General features: G+C 44.4%; 1 pseudogene; it reads left to right on the top strand.

The window, feature by feature from the left end:
- Positions 1-1,928: 1,928 nt before the first annotated feature.
- LOC140576625 (peroxisome proliferator-activated receptor gamma-like) lies at positions 1,929-12,048 on the top strand (annotated as a pseudogene).
- Positions 12,049-13,269: the final 1,221 nt, after the last annotated feature.

The following is a 13,269-nucleotide window of genomic DNA, read 5'->3' as shown; positions in this document are numbered from 1 at the left end:
GAATCTTTTTTCTCATTTTGTCTCTCATAGTTGAGCTCTACCTATGATGTCAATTACAGCCTCTCTCATCTTTTTAAGTGGGAGAACTTGCACAATTGGTGACTGACTAAATACTTTTTTTCCCCACTGTATATAGATAGATAGATAGATAGATAGATAGATAGACATATATTGTAGATAGACAGGCAAACACACTGTAAATAGATAGATAGGCAGCCGGATATATAGACAGACAGAGAGACACACAGAAAGACATATATATATATATATATATATAGTAGATAGACAGACAGACAAACGTATACTGTAGATAGATAGACCTATAGACAGACAGACAGACAGATATATAGACAGAAAGGCAAATACAGGTAGTTTGGAGTCTGTTGATTCGAGCGGTAGATGGTTTATCATTTGAGTGTTTTGCTGAAGTTACTGTAGACACCGAGCCAAACTATAGAGCTCTATAGTTTGACGAGCTGTTTTGGCAGAACAAAAAGGGATGAGAAGAGCCTCAGCCCGAAAGAAGATAAATAAAACAATAAAAAGTCAGTTAAAGTCAAACTGATTTGTGCTTGTTTACATTTGCGTTTAGCTTTCTTTAAGCTGTGGCCAAGCGGCTGTGGTGGGAAGCTGTTTGACCCCTGGTTGATGCATGTAGATGCTGGTACATACGGATCAATAGTGGTGGTGAGAGGGCGGGGCTTAAGCAGACACATTTAAAGCTGTATAAGTTCACACACAGAATGATGCTGACATTAAATGAATGTGAAATCCAATCACACTGAGATGACTTTACCTGCTGTCTGAATGTTGCCCAAGCTACATTTGGCCACCAGAATTCCTCCCAGTACGACTGAAACTCCTCCCAATGTCGAACGTCACTGGGCGTGTGGTCCGTATCCGCGAGGAAGATATTCCGGGAGGGGGGGTTGGGGAACGAGAATGCTTAATTAAGCAACATGGACAGACAGTACTGATTGGAGTAATTCATAGAATTATTAATTGTGACAATTAATAACACAGCCTGCAGTCACAGGAAGTTCTCAACCAGCTCAGGAAGTGAACCCCTCCATTCAGCTCAAAAGAGGAGCAGGTCCACAGACCCTACAGATTCATTATTCCATGAGTTTGCTGTTGTTCGGCTGTTCTCTGTACATTTACATTTATGGCATTTAGCTGACGCTCTCATCCAGAGCGACTTACAAGGTTCTTATATTACAGAGGTGGGTCAGTGTAGTGTTAGGAGTCTTGCCCAAGGACTCTTATTGGTGTAGCGCAGCACAGTCACCCAGACTGGGACTCGAACCCCAGAACCCCCACATGGTGAGGCAGCTCACTGGCAGGTAGTGGTGTAATCTGTTGCGCCACACCAACCACGCACTGAAGTGCACTGGACTGTATTTTCAGGCTTGATAAAGGATAAAGGTGCACGTATTTGTCACTATACACACACTCACACACACATGTGTTAGGGGCAGTGAGTACACACACACACACACACAGAGCGGTGGGCAGCCAACTCCAGCGCCCGGGGAGCAGAGAGGGTAAAGGGCCTTGCTTAAGGGCCCAACAGTGGCAGCTTGCCGAGCCTGGGAATCGAACCCACAACCCTGTTATCGATATCCCGGCGCTCTAACCGCTGAGCCACCACTGCCACCACTGCCCACTAAGCAGTGTAATGTCCTCGTGTATACAACTAAATTAGTGTCCTTGTAGGTTTTAGACATCAGCTGACCTGTATGACCACTGACACTCTTAATCCAATTAGGATTTACGTTGACATGTAATCTGACCATGGTTAATGTTTGAAAAGCAGACCTTTGAGATCATCCGGTGAGGTGGAGTCATTAAAACTCAGCAAACGTTGTGAATCATTTACTTCTTCCTGACCATGTTGAGGATCCACCACTGAAGAAACACACTTTGTTATGGTCAGTGTTTCTCCTTGTTGAACAATGTCTTCGGAGGCCGGTCATGCAGAAGCGTGGAACATGAGTTTCGGACTCAGTCAGCTCGGACTGGAGGAGGCCCTCACATATGAGTTTGATGGGACTTCTTTTCCAACGCTGGATTTTTTGAGGACTTCTGATGGGGACTCCAGTGATGGACCTGGACCCAGCACTGATGCGACGCATAGCCACGATCACCGCCTCAGGACAAAAGCAGACAGTATGTAAAGCTTAGCGTCATCTTTATGTCTAAGATGGTTCTGATGTTTGGTACTTGTGTGAGTCACTTTTCAGAAAGGGGGTTTGCTGTTTTGGAAAGAATATTCCTGGCATTCCTTTGTGGAAAAACTCTCAGGCCAACTCTCAGGCCAGTTAGCTAACGTGTAGTTTGTGAGTGCGGACCACGCTAGTTGAGGCAAGGAAAGAGAACGAGAAATTTGGGCTGGAGTTCTGGGGGGCTTCGAGCGGATGGAACCCGAAGCCAGACCCCCCCTTGCCAGGTAGAGGTTGAGTATAATTGGATCATCAGGAGGAGCAGGGGTGGCGGTGAGGTGTAATTTTTCATCACAAGAACGAAAGGTAGTACTGGAGGGGAGGAGTTTGGGGGTGGTCTTTCTCCCAAACTTTCAGTTATTACATAACTCCATTAGCTGGCAAACTACAGATGCATGATTGCAATTGTCCTGGTTGGAATACAATGTTTTTAACCTATGATTGGCTGATTCCAATTTTGTCTGAATTATATTATTATAATAATATATTATTACTCTGACATTATTATAAATGTCAGAGTACAGAATCTTTTTTTCTAAAGCATGTACCAATCATTAATAGCAAAGCATAAATAATAGCATTAAAATGTTTCAGGTTGTGTTGTAATCAATAGCCGAGGCTGCTGCCCTTTCCAGTTTAAACATGCTCAACTCCAGCTGAAAAACTCTGCCCATCATGTGTCACTCCAGTGATGGACCTGAACCCAGCACTGATGCGATGCATAGCCATGATCACCGTCTGAGGACGAAAACAGAAAACCTCAGCTCATCATGAGTCATTTTTTTTAACAAGGCGACCAATAAAACGAGAGTCAGCCCTTTAAAGCAGAAAGGCTAAAGTTTATTACTCAGTAATTGCAGGGACTTCTGTGAAAACTGGTGGGGCTGTTCTCTGGTTGAGGTTTGTCCAAACACTTTTGGGCCTCTGGCGGTCCATCTGTGTTTTAAGTGGTTAAATGGACCATTGTTTGATCCTCCACTTCTTACAGTGTGTAGGATGTTCTCATCAGCATCCGAATGGGGATCAAAAATGTGAGTTTGAGCATGGCAATGATTGTTAGTGTTGGACAGGCTGTGTTTGAGAAGTTCTAGGACTGCTGATCTGGGATTTATTAGCATCTTGTTGACAAGAGAGGTCAACAGAGAATGGCCAGGCTGGTTGGAGCTGACAGAAAAGCAACAACATGTCCAAGAGGTGGATTGGCTACAACAGCAGATGACCAAGTCAGGGTCCACTTCTGTCAGCTAGGAATGGAAAGATGAAGCTGCAGTGGGCACTGGGTCACCAAAAATGATTCATAAAAGGAAGGAAATTGGTGGCACACAACAATGGTGGAACAGAGAACACCTAGATTTGCAAGAAATCGATAGCCTGAGGACTCTGGTGGGACTCAAACCCACAACCTTTCAATTCCCTTACTAAGGCAGCTAGAATGCACTATCCGTCACGCCACAGAGCCCAGGTAAATTGTGCCGTTTGCAGGGCAAGAGTAGACTAAAGCCCCCTTTGAAGACCCTCTGTTGATTCCATAAAGAACCATGCGCTTTTGAACCATCATTTGATGTACAGGTTCTTTACCCTCTTACATCTCTTCATGGAACCAAAACTCGTTCTTCTATGGAGTCGCTTAAGCACCCATGTTTTTAGGAGTGTAGATGGTCATTAAACCTTTCCATGAGAAACCGAGACCTCTGGAGAGCTTTGTGGATTGCACCACCATGACTTTCTCAGTCCACCATTTCAACCACTGCTCTCTGAGACCTTGGGTCAGCGCTAAGTCAGTCACTAAAACCACTGTGTCATGCTGAAACAGCACTGACCTCATCTGTCCAGCTGGTTAATGCCCAGCTCTGAAACTTTGTATGTCGCTCCGTCCTGCACTGCTGATGATTCTGGACACTCACTGCAGGATATGAAGGTGCTCATCTTCGTTGGAGATGAAGATTATGCTTTTCTAAGAAAGGCTTGCTTATCTGAAGTTGGCAGGCTGCCAGCTGTCCCTGAAAGCCTGCCTGGAGTTTAAGATGTGCCAAAGTATTCCGGGTAATTTGCAAGATTAAAAATATGTATTCATAAATGTGATAAGACACTCAGGAGAAGAGGATGATGGGGTGATGTTGGAGCTTCTACTCACAGGTTTCTATTTAATTTATTTAAATACTAAATTACTGCTTACTGTGTTCATCAGACCTCCCACAAATTTTCTTAAAGGTTCCTCAAAGCACCTTATAAAGGCACCTCCAAATTCAAACTGAAGAACCTCCAAAAGTTCCTCAAGGATCTTAAACTATTAATAGTGTAGAATACGCTGTGAACCACTTGATAGCACTGGAACTACCTAAGGTACCATAGCAACTACCTGAAAGTACCAGAGCAACTAAAGCAAAGGTGTAATACAGTATTGACATTCATTCCTCAGGTAGAAGTGAGTGGAGATACGAGGGTTTAAAAGACTTCTATAGAAGCTGAAGTATCAACTGAAGCTTTTTACTCCAGTAAAAGTGTAAAAGTACTGGTTTCAGAACGACTTCAAGTAGAAAAGTAAAAGTAATGGAAGGAAAACGAAGGCCGAAAGCTTAGGCCGCGCCACAGGGGTCTATAGTGCACTACCCCCCCCCCCAAAACCCCATTTCTCTAAAAGTCATAATGAGAATGATCTATTAAAATGTTGATGTTAAAAATGTTGGGCTGCACTAGGCTCCTGTTTCAGCTGCAGATCTGCCCATTGAAAATGAAGCATTTCAGTAATATCAGCTCTATTAAAGGAGCGTCTCTGTGCTCTACTGAGCATTAACATGAGCTTCATGGAGGAAAATATGAGGAGTCGTTGTCTAGAAGTTCTGTAAAGCTGCAGAAAGTCAGACTTCAGAGGCGTGTGATCAATAAGCTTTATTGGAATGTAAAGGTGGGGCTCAGTCGGGACGTTTCACTGCAGCTCTCTTATAAATAATAATAATAAATAAATAAAGTTTAGATAACCAACATTTCTGCTTAAGTAAGATAACAAAGTCTCTTTACTTCTTACTTGACACCTTTGAACCAAAGTAACTACTTAATAGTACACTAGCAACAACCTACAGCTACTGAAAGAACCATAGCAACCTCCCTCTGCAGTAGTACAAACCCTTGGTGCTGTTGTGGATGACCTGCTCTCTTTGTAAACCTGACTTGGTCATGCAGATTCCTCCTTTACATCATCCAGATAATTCGACCTTTCCTCTCCATAGAGGTCACCCAGGTTGTTCAATCTCTCGTCATTTCTAGATCAACCACTGCATCTCCCTGCTGGCTGGTCTCTTCCTATGCGCAGCATCAGACCCCTGCAGCTGATCCCGAATGCCATGGTGCCACGACTCGTCTTCAATGCTTCAGACCCCTGACTCTGGCCTACAAAGCCAAGACTGGACCAGCCAGCACCTCCGTACTTGATGGCGATGGTCAAAAGCCGATCTGCACCAAGAGCCCTTCCAGCTTCAAGTACGGCTCGGCCCGCCATCCTTTAAGATCCACAGAAGACGAGCGTCCAGACTTTTTTCTGTCCTGCACCAGTCCAGAGAGTCCAACGCTCACTGTCTTCAAACCCAGACTGAAGACCCTCCTCTTCTGAGCTTCAGCACTTATCTTGCACATATTAAAGACTTATGATTGTACTCATGTCTTACTTGATCTGTCTGACATTCAGGCAAAGCGTAGTACGTTGAGGATTGTGTATCTAGGTCTCCACACTGACCTTTTGTATTTGGCAGCATCTAGTTTGAGGTGTCTTTTAGATTCTAGTAATTAGTGAAGCACTGCTAGTTGCCTAAGAAGCCATAACAGCCATCTAACAACACCCCAGCAATCCTGGGAACTGTTTAAGCTTCAGACAGTCAGATTTCTCCATTTTTCTAAATCCATTTCCCCCCTTAGTTTGGATCGCCAATTTCCCCACCCATACAAATTCTCCCTCTATCACACACAATGCTCCCGACACCGGGAGGGTGAAGACCGACATGCGTCTCCTCCGACCAACGCGAAGCCAGCCAGCGCCTCTTTTTCCGAACTGCCACCGAAGCACCGGCTCTGATGCGACGCCCAGCATTGCTCTGAAGTGATGTGGGGAGAAAGTGCCATCTACCCACCCTGGAGAGAGCAAGGCCAATTGTGCTCTCTCTGGGTTCCGGCTGCCGATGGCTAGCAGCATGACCGGGATTTTCCTATTCTGATTGTGTTGGTTGATCTTCTTTGCTGCTCTAGCTTTTCCTTTTAGGCTGAACAGATCCAAAAAGAGAGGAACCAAGCCTTAGAAACCTCCGTTCCTGTGCTGATAGATGCTGGAAGTACTAAAAATGGTTCCACTAGTGTTCTAGAAGTTAACAGCGCTGCCTTATCTGTACTGTTTTGCCTTGTGCAGGTTCCAGTCAAGTGGTCCCAAAGCTTCCAGCAAGCTGTTTTTCCTATGCAAAACTCCACAACGACGTGTCCAGTGCTTTGCAAAACATTGAGTGCAGAGTATGTGGGGATAAGGCCTCTGGGTACCACTACGGAGTCCATGTGTGTGAAGGTTGCAAGGTAATACCAGCCCTAAATCTGTGACTTGTGACTTTCTGATTAAACAAATGACTGTAAATATTAAGACTTGTGATCTGTAGTACGAATTATGATTGGAAAGTTCAGCGTTTTGAAGTACACTATTTGGACAAAAGTATTGGGACACCTGCTCATTCACTGTTTCCTCCAAAATCTGGAGTATTAAGAACAGTTTCTCCTGCTTTTGTTGAAATACTGTCTCTACTGTCCAGGAAAAAGGCTTTCTACTAGATTGCTGTGAGGATTTGATTGCATTCAGCGACAAAAAGAACGTTAGTTAGTTAGTTAGGTCTGAATGTTGGATGGTCACTTCTCGGAGTATTGGATGAAGCACCAACCATCCATCATTCTAAAGAACACAGTTCTTCCACTGCTCCACAGCTCCTCAATGCTGGGGGGCTTTATACCCCTCTAGCCCACACCTGACATTATGCAGCATGGTTTATTTATTTGCTCCAGAGAGTCCTATTATACTGGCATGTACTTCTCTACAGGGACTAGAACAGCTGTGCAAGTTGTTTAAGCTGTGTAAAGTAGCTGAACGCATTCATTAAAAGGGGTGTCCACAAACATTTGGGCATTTGGGGTGTAAGTTTTGGTTTGGTGATCATTAGCTTACTTTTACTCATCTGATGTTGTTGCTGATTATAAGATCTTTGAATTTCCTCATGCTCTCTTCCAGGGCTTCTTCCGGAGAACGGTTCAGCTGAAGCTGATGTATAAATACTGTGGTCTGAACTGTCGCATCCACAAAAGGAGTCGGAACAAGTGTCAGTTCTGTCGCTTCAAGAAGTGTGTAGTAGCAGGAATGTCACATACTGGTAGGTGTCAATGAGCAGAAGCTGACAGTAGATATGTCTTCAGTGAAGGTATATTGATGGCCAGGTTACTCTGCATTAGGAATGTCTAGGCTGTAGATACCCTGAATAAGGTGCTTTACGTGATGTGTGATGTGCACAGGGCTATCTAGAGCATGTAGAGAATACAGAGCATCACATCAACACAGTTATACCTAATAGTATCATTAATTGTGTAAATTAAATTGTTTATTTCTTTTACATTTTGACACTTTTTAAAAATGTTTCTCTTTATAATGTTTAACAATTTTATGGCAAGAGGATCAGAATAGATGGTCCAAAATTAGCTGGAAAAACGCTCTTGATAGAGTCATATTTGTGTAAAATCCTGTAATATTACTCTATGGTTGCTAGGCAGTTGCTATGTTGTTTATAAGTGGTCGCCAGGCAGTTGCTATGGTAATCCAGATTGTTGCAGTGAGGTTACTAGGTGTGTGCTAGTTGGTTGCAAAGTGGTTGCCACAGAGTTGCTAGGCAGTTGCTATGTTGTTTATAAGTGGTCGCCAGGCAGTTGCTATGGTACTCCAGATTGTTGCAGTGAGGTTACTAGGTGTGTGCTAGTTGGTTGCAAACTGGTTGCCACAGAGTTGCTAGGCAGTTGCTATGTTGTTTATAAGTGGTCGCCAGGCAGTTGCTATGGTACTCCAGATTGTTGCAGTGAGGTTACTAGGTGTGTGCTAGTTGGTTGCAAAGTGGTTGCCACAGAGTTGCTAGGCAGTTGCTATGTTGTTGATAAGTCGTTGCTACGCAGTTGCTATGGTATTCCAGATTGTTGCAGTGAGGTTACTAGGTGTGTGCTAGTTGGTTGCAAAGTGCTTGCCACAGAGTTGCTAGGCAGTTGCTATGTTGTTGATAAGAGGTTGCTAGGCAGTTGCTATGGTATCCCACATTGTTGCTATGCTGTTGATAAGTGGTTCCTCCGCAGTTGCTATGGTATTCCAGATTGATCCAAAGGGGTTGCGAGGTGGCTGCTAGTTGGTTGTAAAGTGGTGGCTACAGAAATTCTTACTGGTTCCCAGGGGCTTGCTAAGCAGTTGCTATGCCATCCCATGCTGTTGCTATGGGTTTGCTATGATGCTGCTCAGTGCCTCTAGGGTGTTGCAAGTTGACTGCTAAAGCAGTTGTTTTAATATCCTAAGTGGTAGCGATGGAGTTGCTTTGTGGTCCCTAGGGCATTGTAAGCTGGTTGCTAGGCAGTTGCTATGTTATCCCAGGTGGCTTCCTGAAAAACAGCCTGCAGAGAATGCATCCCTTCCACAAAGGTGTGTTTTAACAGATGGCCAGTGAGGCTTTGTTAACCTCCATCTCTCTCTTTTCCCCCATAGCTATTCGTTTTGGGCGAACTCCTCTAGCGGAGAGGGACAGGCTGAAAGCAGAATTCCACACAGACCTGGGCCAGCTGGACCCCGAGTCAGCGAAGCTGCAGGCTCTTGCCAAGCACTTATATGAGTCCTACCTCAAATACTTTCCCCTCAACAAAAACAAGGCCCGGACCATCCTAGCAGGGAAGGATAATGAATATACGGTAAGGTCCAGGTTCATCTACTGGATACTTACTACAGGTTGGTTTGGTGGTCAGGCCTAGTCCCAGCCCTGCCTACATGGCACTCTGAAGAGGGATTATCCATTTAAAGGAAACTGTAGTCCACAATTAGGCTTAATCCTAGTCCAGGACCCTGTTTGTCCAAAAGTATCCATGCATATTCCCAAATTAAGGATATTAATAGGGTGGTGGAAGACTTCCACTTTACATTTGATTAATGGAAATATTGCACTGTAAAAAAATGATCAGTTAGAAGGGGCGTCTGGATACTCTTTTAAAATCCTTAATTTGGGTGGTTTAGGAATTGGTCTCTATAGCAATTACAGCGTGTCCCAACTAAGTCATTAAACATTGTGACTGTCTGAGGAAATAGCTTGCCCATAATGCAGGACGTCCATTTATGCGCCCGGAAGCAATGAAAGGATTCAAACGTATGATTTTTCTTTTTATTTCACCATAAATACAATTTAATTAATGTATCATTATTATGCATATTAGAAGTAGTAGTAACAGTATTAATAAAAAAAAAACATTAATTTGTACCCAACATACCCCCCCCCCCCCAATATGTAATGCTCCCGACACTGGGAGGATGTACTCTTCCATTTCTGTTAATAAGTGGTTGCTAGGCAGTTGCTATGGTATCCCACATTGTTATGTTGTTGTTGACAAATGGTTGCCAGGCAGTTGCCATGGTATTCCAAATTGTTGCAGTGGGGTTACTAGGTGTGTGCTAGTTGGTTGCAAAGTGTTTGCCACAGAGTTGCTAGGCAGTTGCTATGTTGTTGCTAAGTGGCTGCTACGCCGTCGCTATGGTATCCCACATTGTTGCTATGTTGTTAAGTAATTGCTAAGCAGTAGCCATGGTATTCCAGACTGTTGCAGTGGGGTTACTATGTGTGTGCTAGTTGGTTGCAAAGCGTTTGCCACAGAGTTGCTATGCAGTCGCTATGGTATCCCACATTGTTTCTATGTTGTTGATAAGTAATTGCTAAGCAGTTGTCATGGCTTTCCAGATTGTTGCAATGGGGTTAACTAGGTGTGTGCGAGTTGGTTGCAAAGTGGTTGCCAGAGAGTGCTGTGTTGTTGACAAGCGGTTGATCTGCAGTTGCAATGGTATCCCCACATTGTTGCCATGTTGTTGAGAAGTGGTTCCTCCGCAGTTGCTATGGTATTCCAGATTGTTGCAACACTCTACACCAATCAGAGTCCTTCTGACAGGCCGTCCAACAGCAGACGTGCCTCTTTATGTACCATAAGCCGGTCTGGAGAAGAACATCTAGCCCCTTTCAAAATAAAGGTTCTTCAGTAGGTTCTTCGAACGATGCCATAAAACCTTTCATCTGTAAACCTTGAAAAGGTTCTTCACCCTCACACTAATCTCCATGAATAACATGGTTCTTTACAGATCGGTTCCACCATGGCTTTCACTGCTCAGAGTAGTAGTGGTAGTAATAGTAACGTCACTTTCTTCCCACAGCCTTTCATCATCCATGACATGACATCGTTGACAGTCGGGCAACAGCTTCTAAACGCCATGCGGCCCCCTGCAGCCCCTTCCCCGAGCCCAGAGCCTACCAGGGAGATGGAGCTGTCCTTCTTCCGTCAGGTCCAGTTCCGTCAGGCCGAAGGAGTCCAGCAGGTGACAGAGTTCGCCAAGAGCATACCGGGTTTTACGGACTTGGACATAAACGACCAGGTGACCATGCTGAAGTACAGCGTCATCGAAGTGTTGATCATCCGCCTGGTGAACCTCACCAATAAGGACGGGATCCTGATGGGCTGCGGCAAGATCTTCCTAACACGAGAGTTCCTGAAGAGCTTGAGGAAGCCCTTCTGTGACATGATGGAGCCCAAGTTTGAGTTTTCAACGAAGTTCAACACCCTGGAGCTGGAGGACTGCGACCTGGCACTGTTCATCGCTACCCTCATCCTTTGTGGAGGTAAAAGCTTGCTGGCTTGTTGGTACACAGGTCTACATACACTGGCCACTTTATTGGAAACCCTGCTATATAGCTCCACCCTGCTGGTGTACAGCTACAGAATGGAGCTCATCTGTTGACGCAGAGTCCGTGCCGGCTATCCTCTAGGCTTTCGTCAGCGGTCAGCTTCAGACCACAAAAATGATGGTTACTTGGTGTGATATCTTACCAACAGCAGCCTTGTGGTCAGTAACTGACCCATGATGAGTGGACTAGTGGGCAGCAGGTGGGCTACAATCACTCACTCATTGCACATCAGTAAGGTAGATGGACTTAATGATCATATACTGTGGTAGGAGCAGCCTAACCCTTCTTCCAAAAGTACCTAAACCATCAGCCATAACATTAAAACCACTGACAGGTGACGTGAATACTCCCTGATGCCATCTATGAAGGCCCCAGTTCACCTCACTGCTAGGGTGTTGGTGCCAGACACTGCACAGTACCTTCTGAGGTCTTGTGGAGTCCATGCCTCAACTTGTCAGAGATGTTTTGGTGGTGCAAGGAGGTCCCACACAGTACAGACAGGTATAGAGGTAGAGGTTTTAATTATATGGCTGATCACATATTAAAATTGCCAGCAGTTCCATGTCCCTAAAGTCCTCCACTTTGTTTCCCCACTTGCAGACAGACCAGGGTTGGTGAATGCAAAAGCTATTGAGGTGCTCCAGGATGAGGTTCTGCTGGCTCTGGAGCTCCAGCTTAAAGCCCTTCACCCAGACTCCCCTCACCTTTTTGCCAAACTGCTGCAGAAGATGACGGACCTCCGGCCCCTGGTGGCTGACCACGTCCGCATCATCAACCTGCTGGAGAAGGCCGAACAGGACATGTGTCTTCACCCTCTGTTCAAGGAGATCATGAAGGATCTCTACTAGAAGCAGCCCCACGTGAAAATGGGTTCAAGTTATTTTCTGCTTTTATACACTAAATGTCCAAATGTTTGTGGACACCCCTTCTAATGAACGCATTCAGTTACTATTGCTGACACAGAGCTCGCACACAGCTTGCCTAGTCTCTGTAGACAAGTACCACCAATAGAATAGGACACTCTGGAGCAGATAAGAAACATGAACCTAATGGTACCATGCTGCCTAATGCCAGGTGTGGGCTAGAGGAGTATAAAGCCCCCCAGCATTGAGCTGTGGAGCAGTGGAAGAACTGTGTTCTCTGGAATGATAGTTGGAGCTCCATCCAATACTTTTGGGATGAGTTGGTGATGAACATCCTTCACTTCACTAAAGCTCTTCAATGCTAAAGAATCTCCAATCCTCACGACAGTAGAGACAGTTACGCCAACAAAAGCAGGATAAACTTGTTTTAACCCTTGATTTAAAAACTGAACAATGAATGAGCAGGTGTCCCAACACTTTTGTCCATATAGTGTACATCTCATGAATTTCCCAGGAATATATCTTGGGAAAATGCGGCTCTGAGCTGAGATTTCGGTTTTACCATAGCCCAGTAATCCAGACAGGCCAATAACGTCCACAAGGGGATGCTCTATAACATAAGCTTGGTTCTTACGGTCTTACCCCAACACACACTTAATGATAGTTGGATTGATTTAGGGGAAATGTTAGTCATTACATGAGAGTAAAAATGGTAATTTTATACATTTCAGGATCTGGTTCTGCCAATTTATTCACCACTGATTTTGCTAATGGCTCAGTATTGTGTAAAATTGTGCATTTTTATGTTCATTATTATTTGTTCTCAAGCATGTACATACTCTCAGACCATGTTCTGTCGCTCTTCCTTTCTCCTAGCACAACCGAATCTAGTCTCCTCGTCAAGCAACGTCAGACTGAAAGCAGTAAAAAGATTACAGTGCAGGAAAAATAACTGACGCATCATTAAAATTCATTAGCTAGACTTTTGTCCATTAAAATTATACCATATACATAAAAAAATAAATACACTATATATATATATATATATATATATATATATAAAACTATGATCAAAACACAGCAAGGCTCATATATAAACACATTTTCCTGACTAGTCCAAAGAATATGTTCTCTGATGAGCCCAGTTTCATAATCTCTACAGCAGAGTAGTGCAGCTCAGGCTGACCAGCGGGTTGCACCACACTG

Source organism: Salminus brasiliensis, chromosome 14, assembly GCF_030463535.1.
Source record: "Salminus brasiliensis chromosome 14, fSalBra1.hap2, whole genome shotgun sequence".
NCBI classification, from domain to species: Eukaryota; Metazoa; Chordata; class Actinopteri; order Characiformes; family Bryconidae; genus Salminus; species Salminus brasiliensis.
Note: the sequence above shows the minus strand (reverse complement) of the source record. Positions and strands in the feature narration are given on the sequence as shown.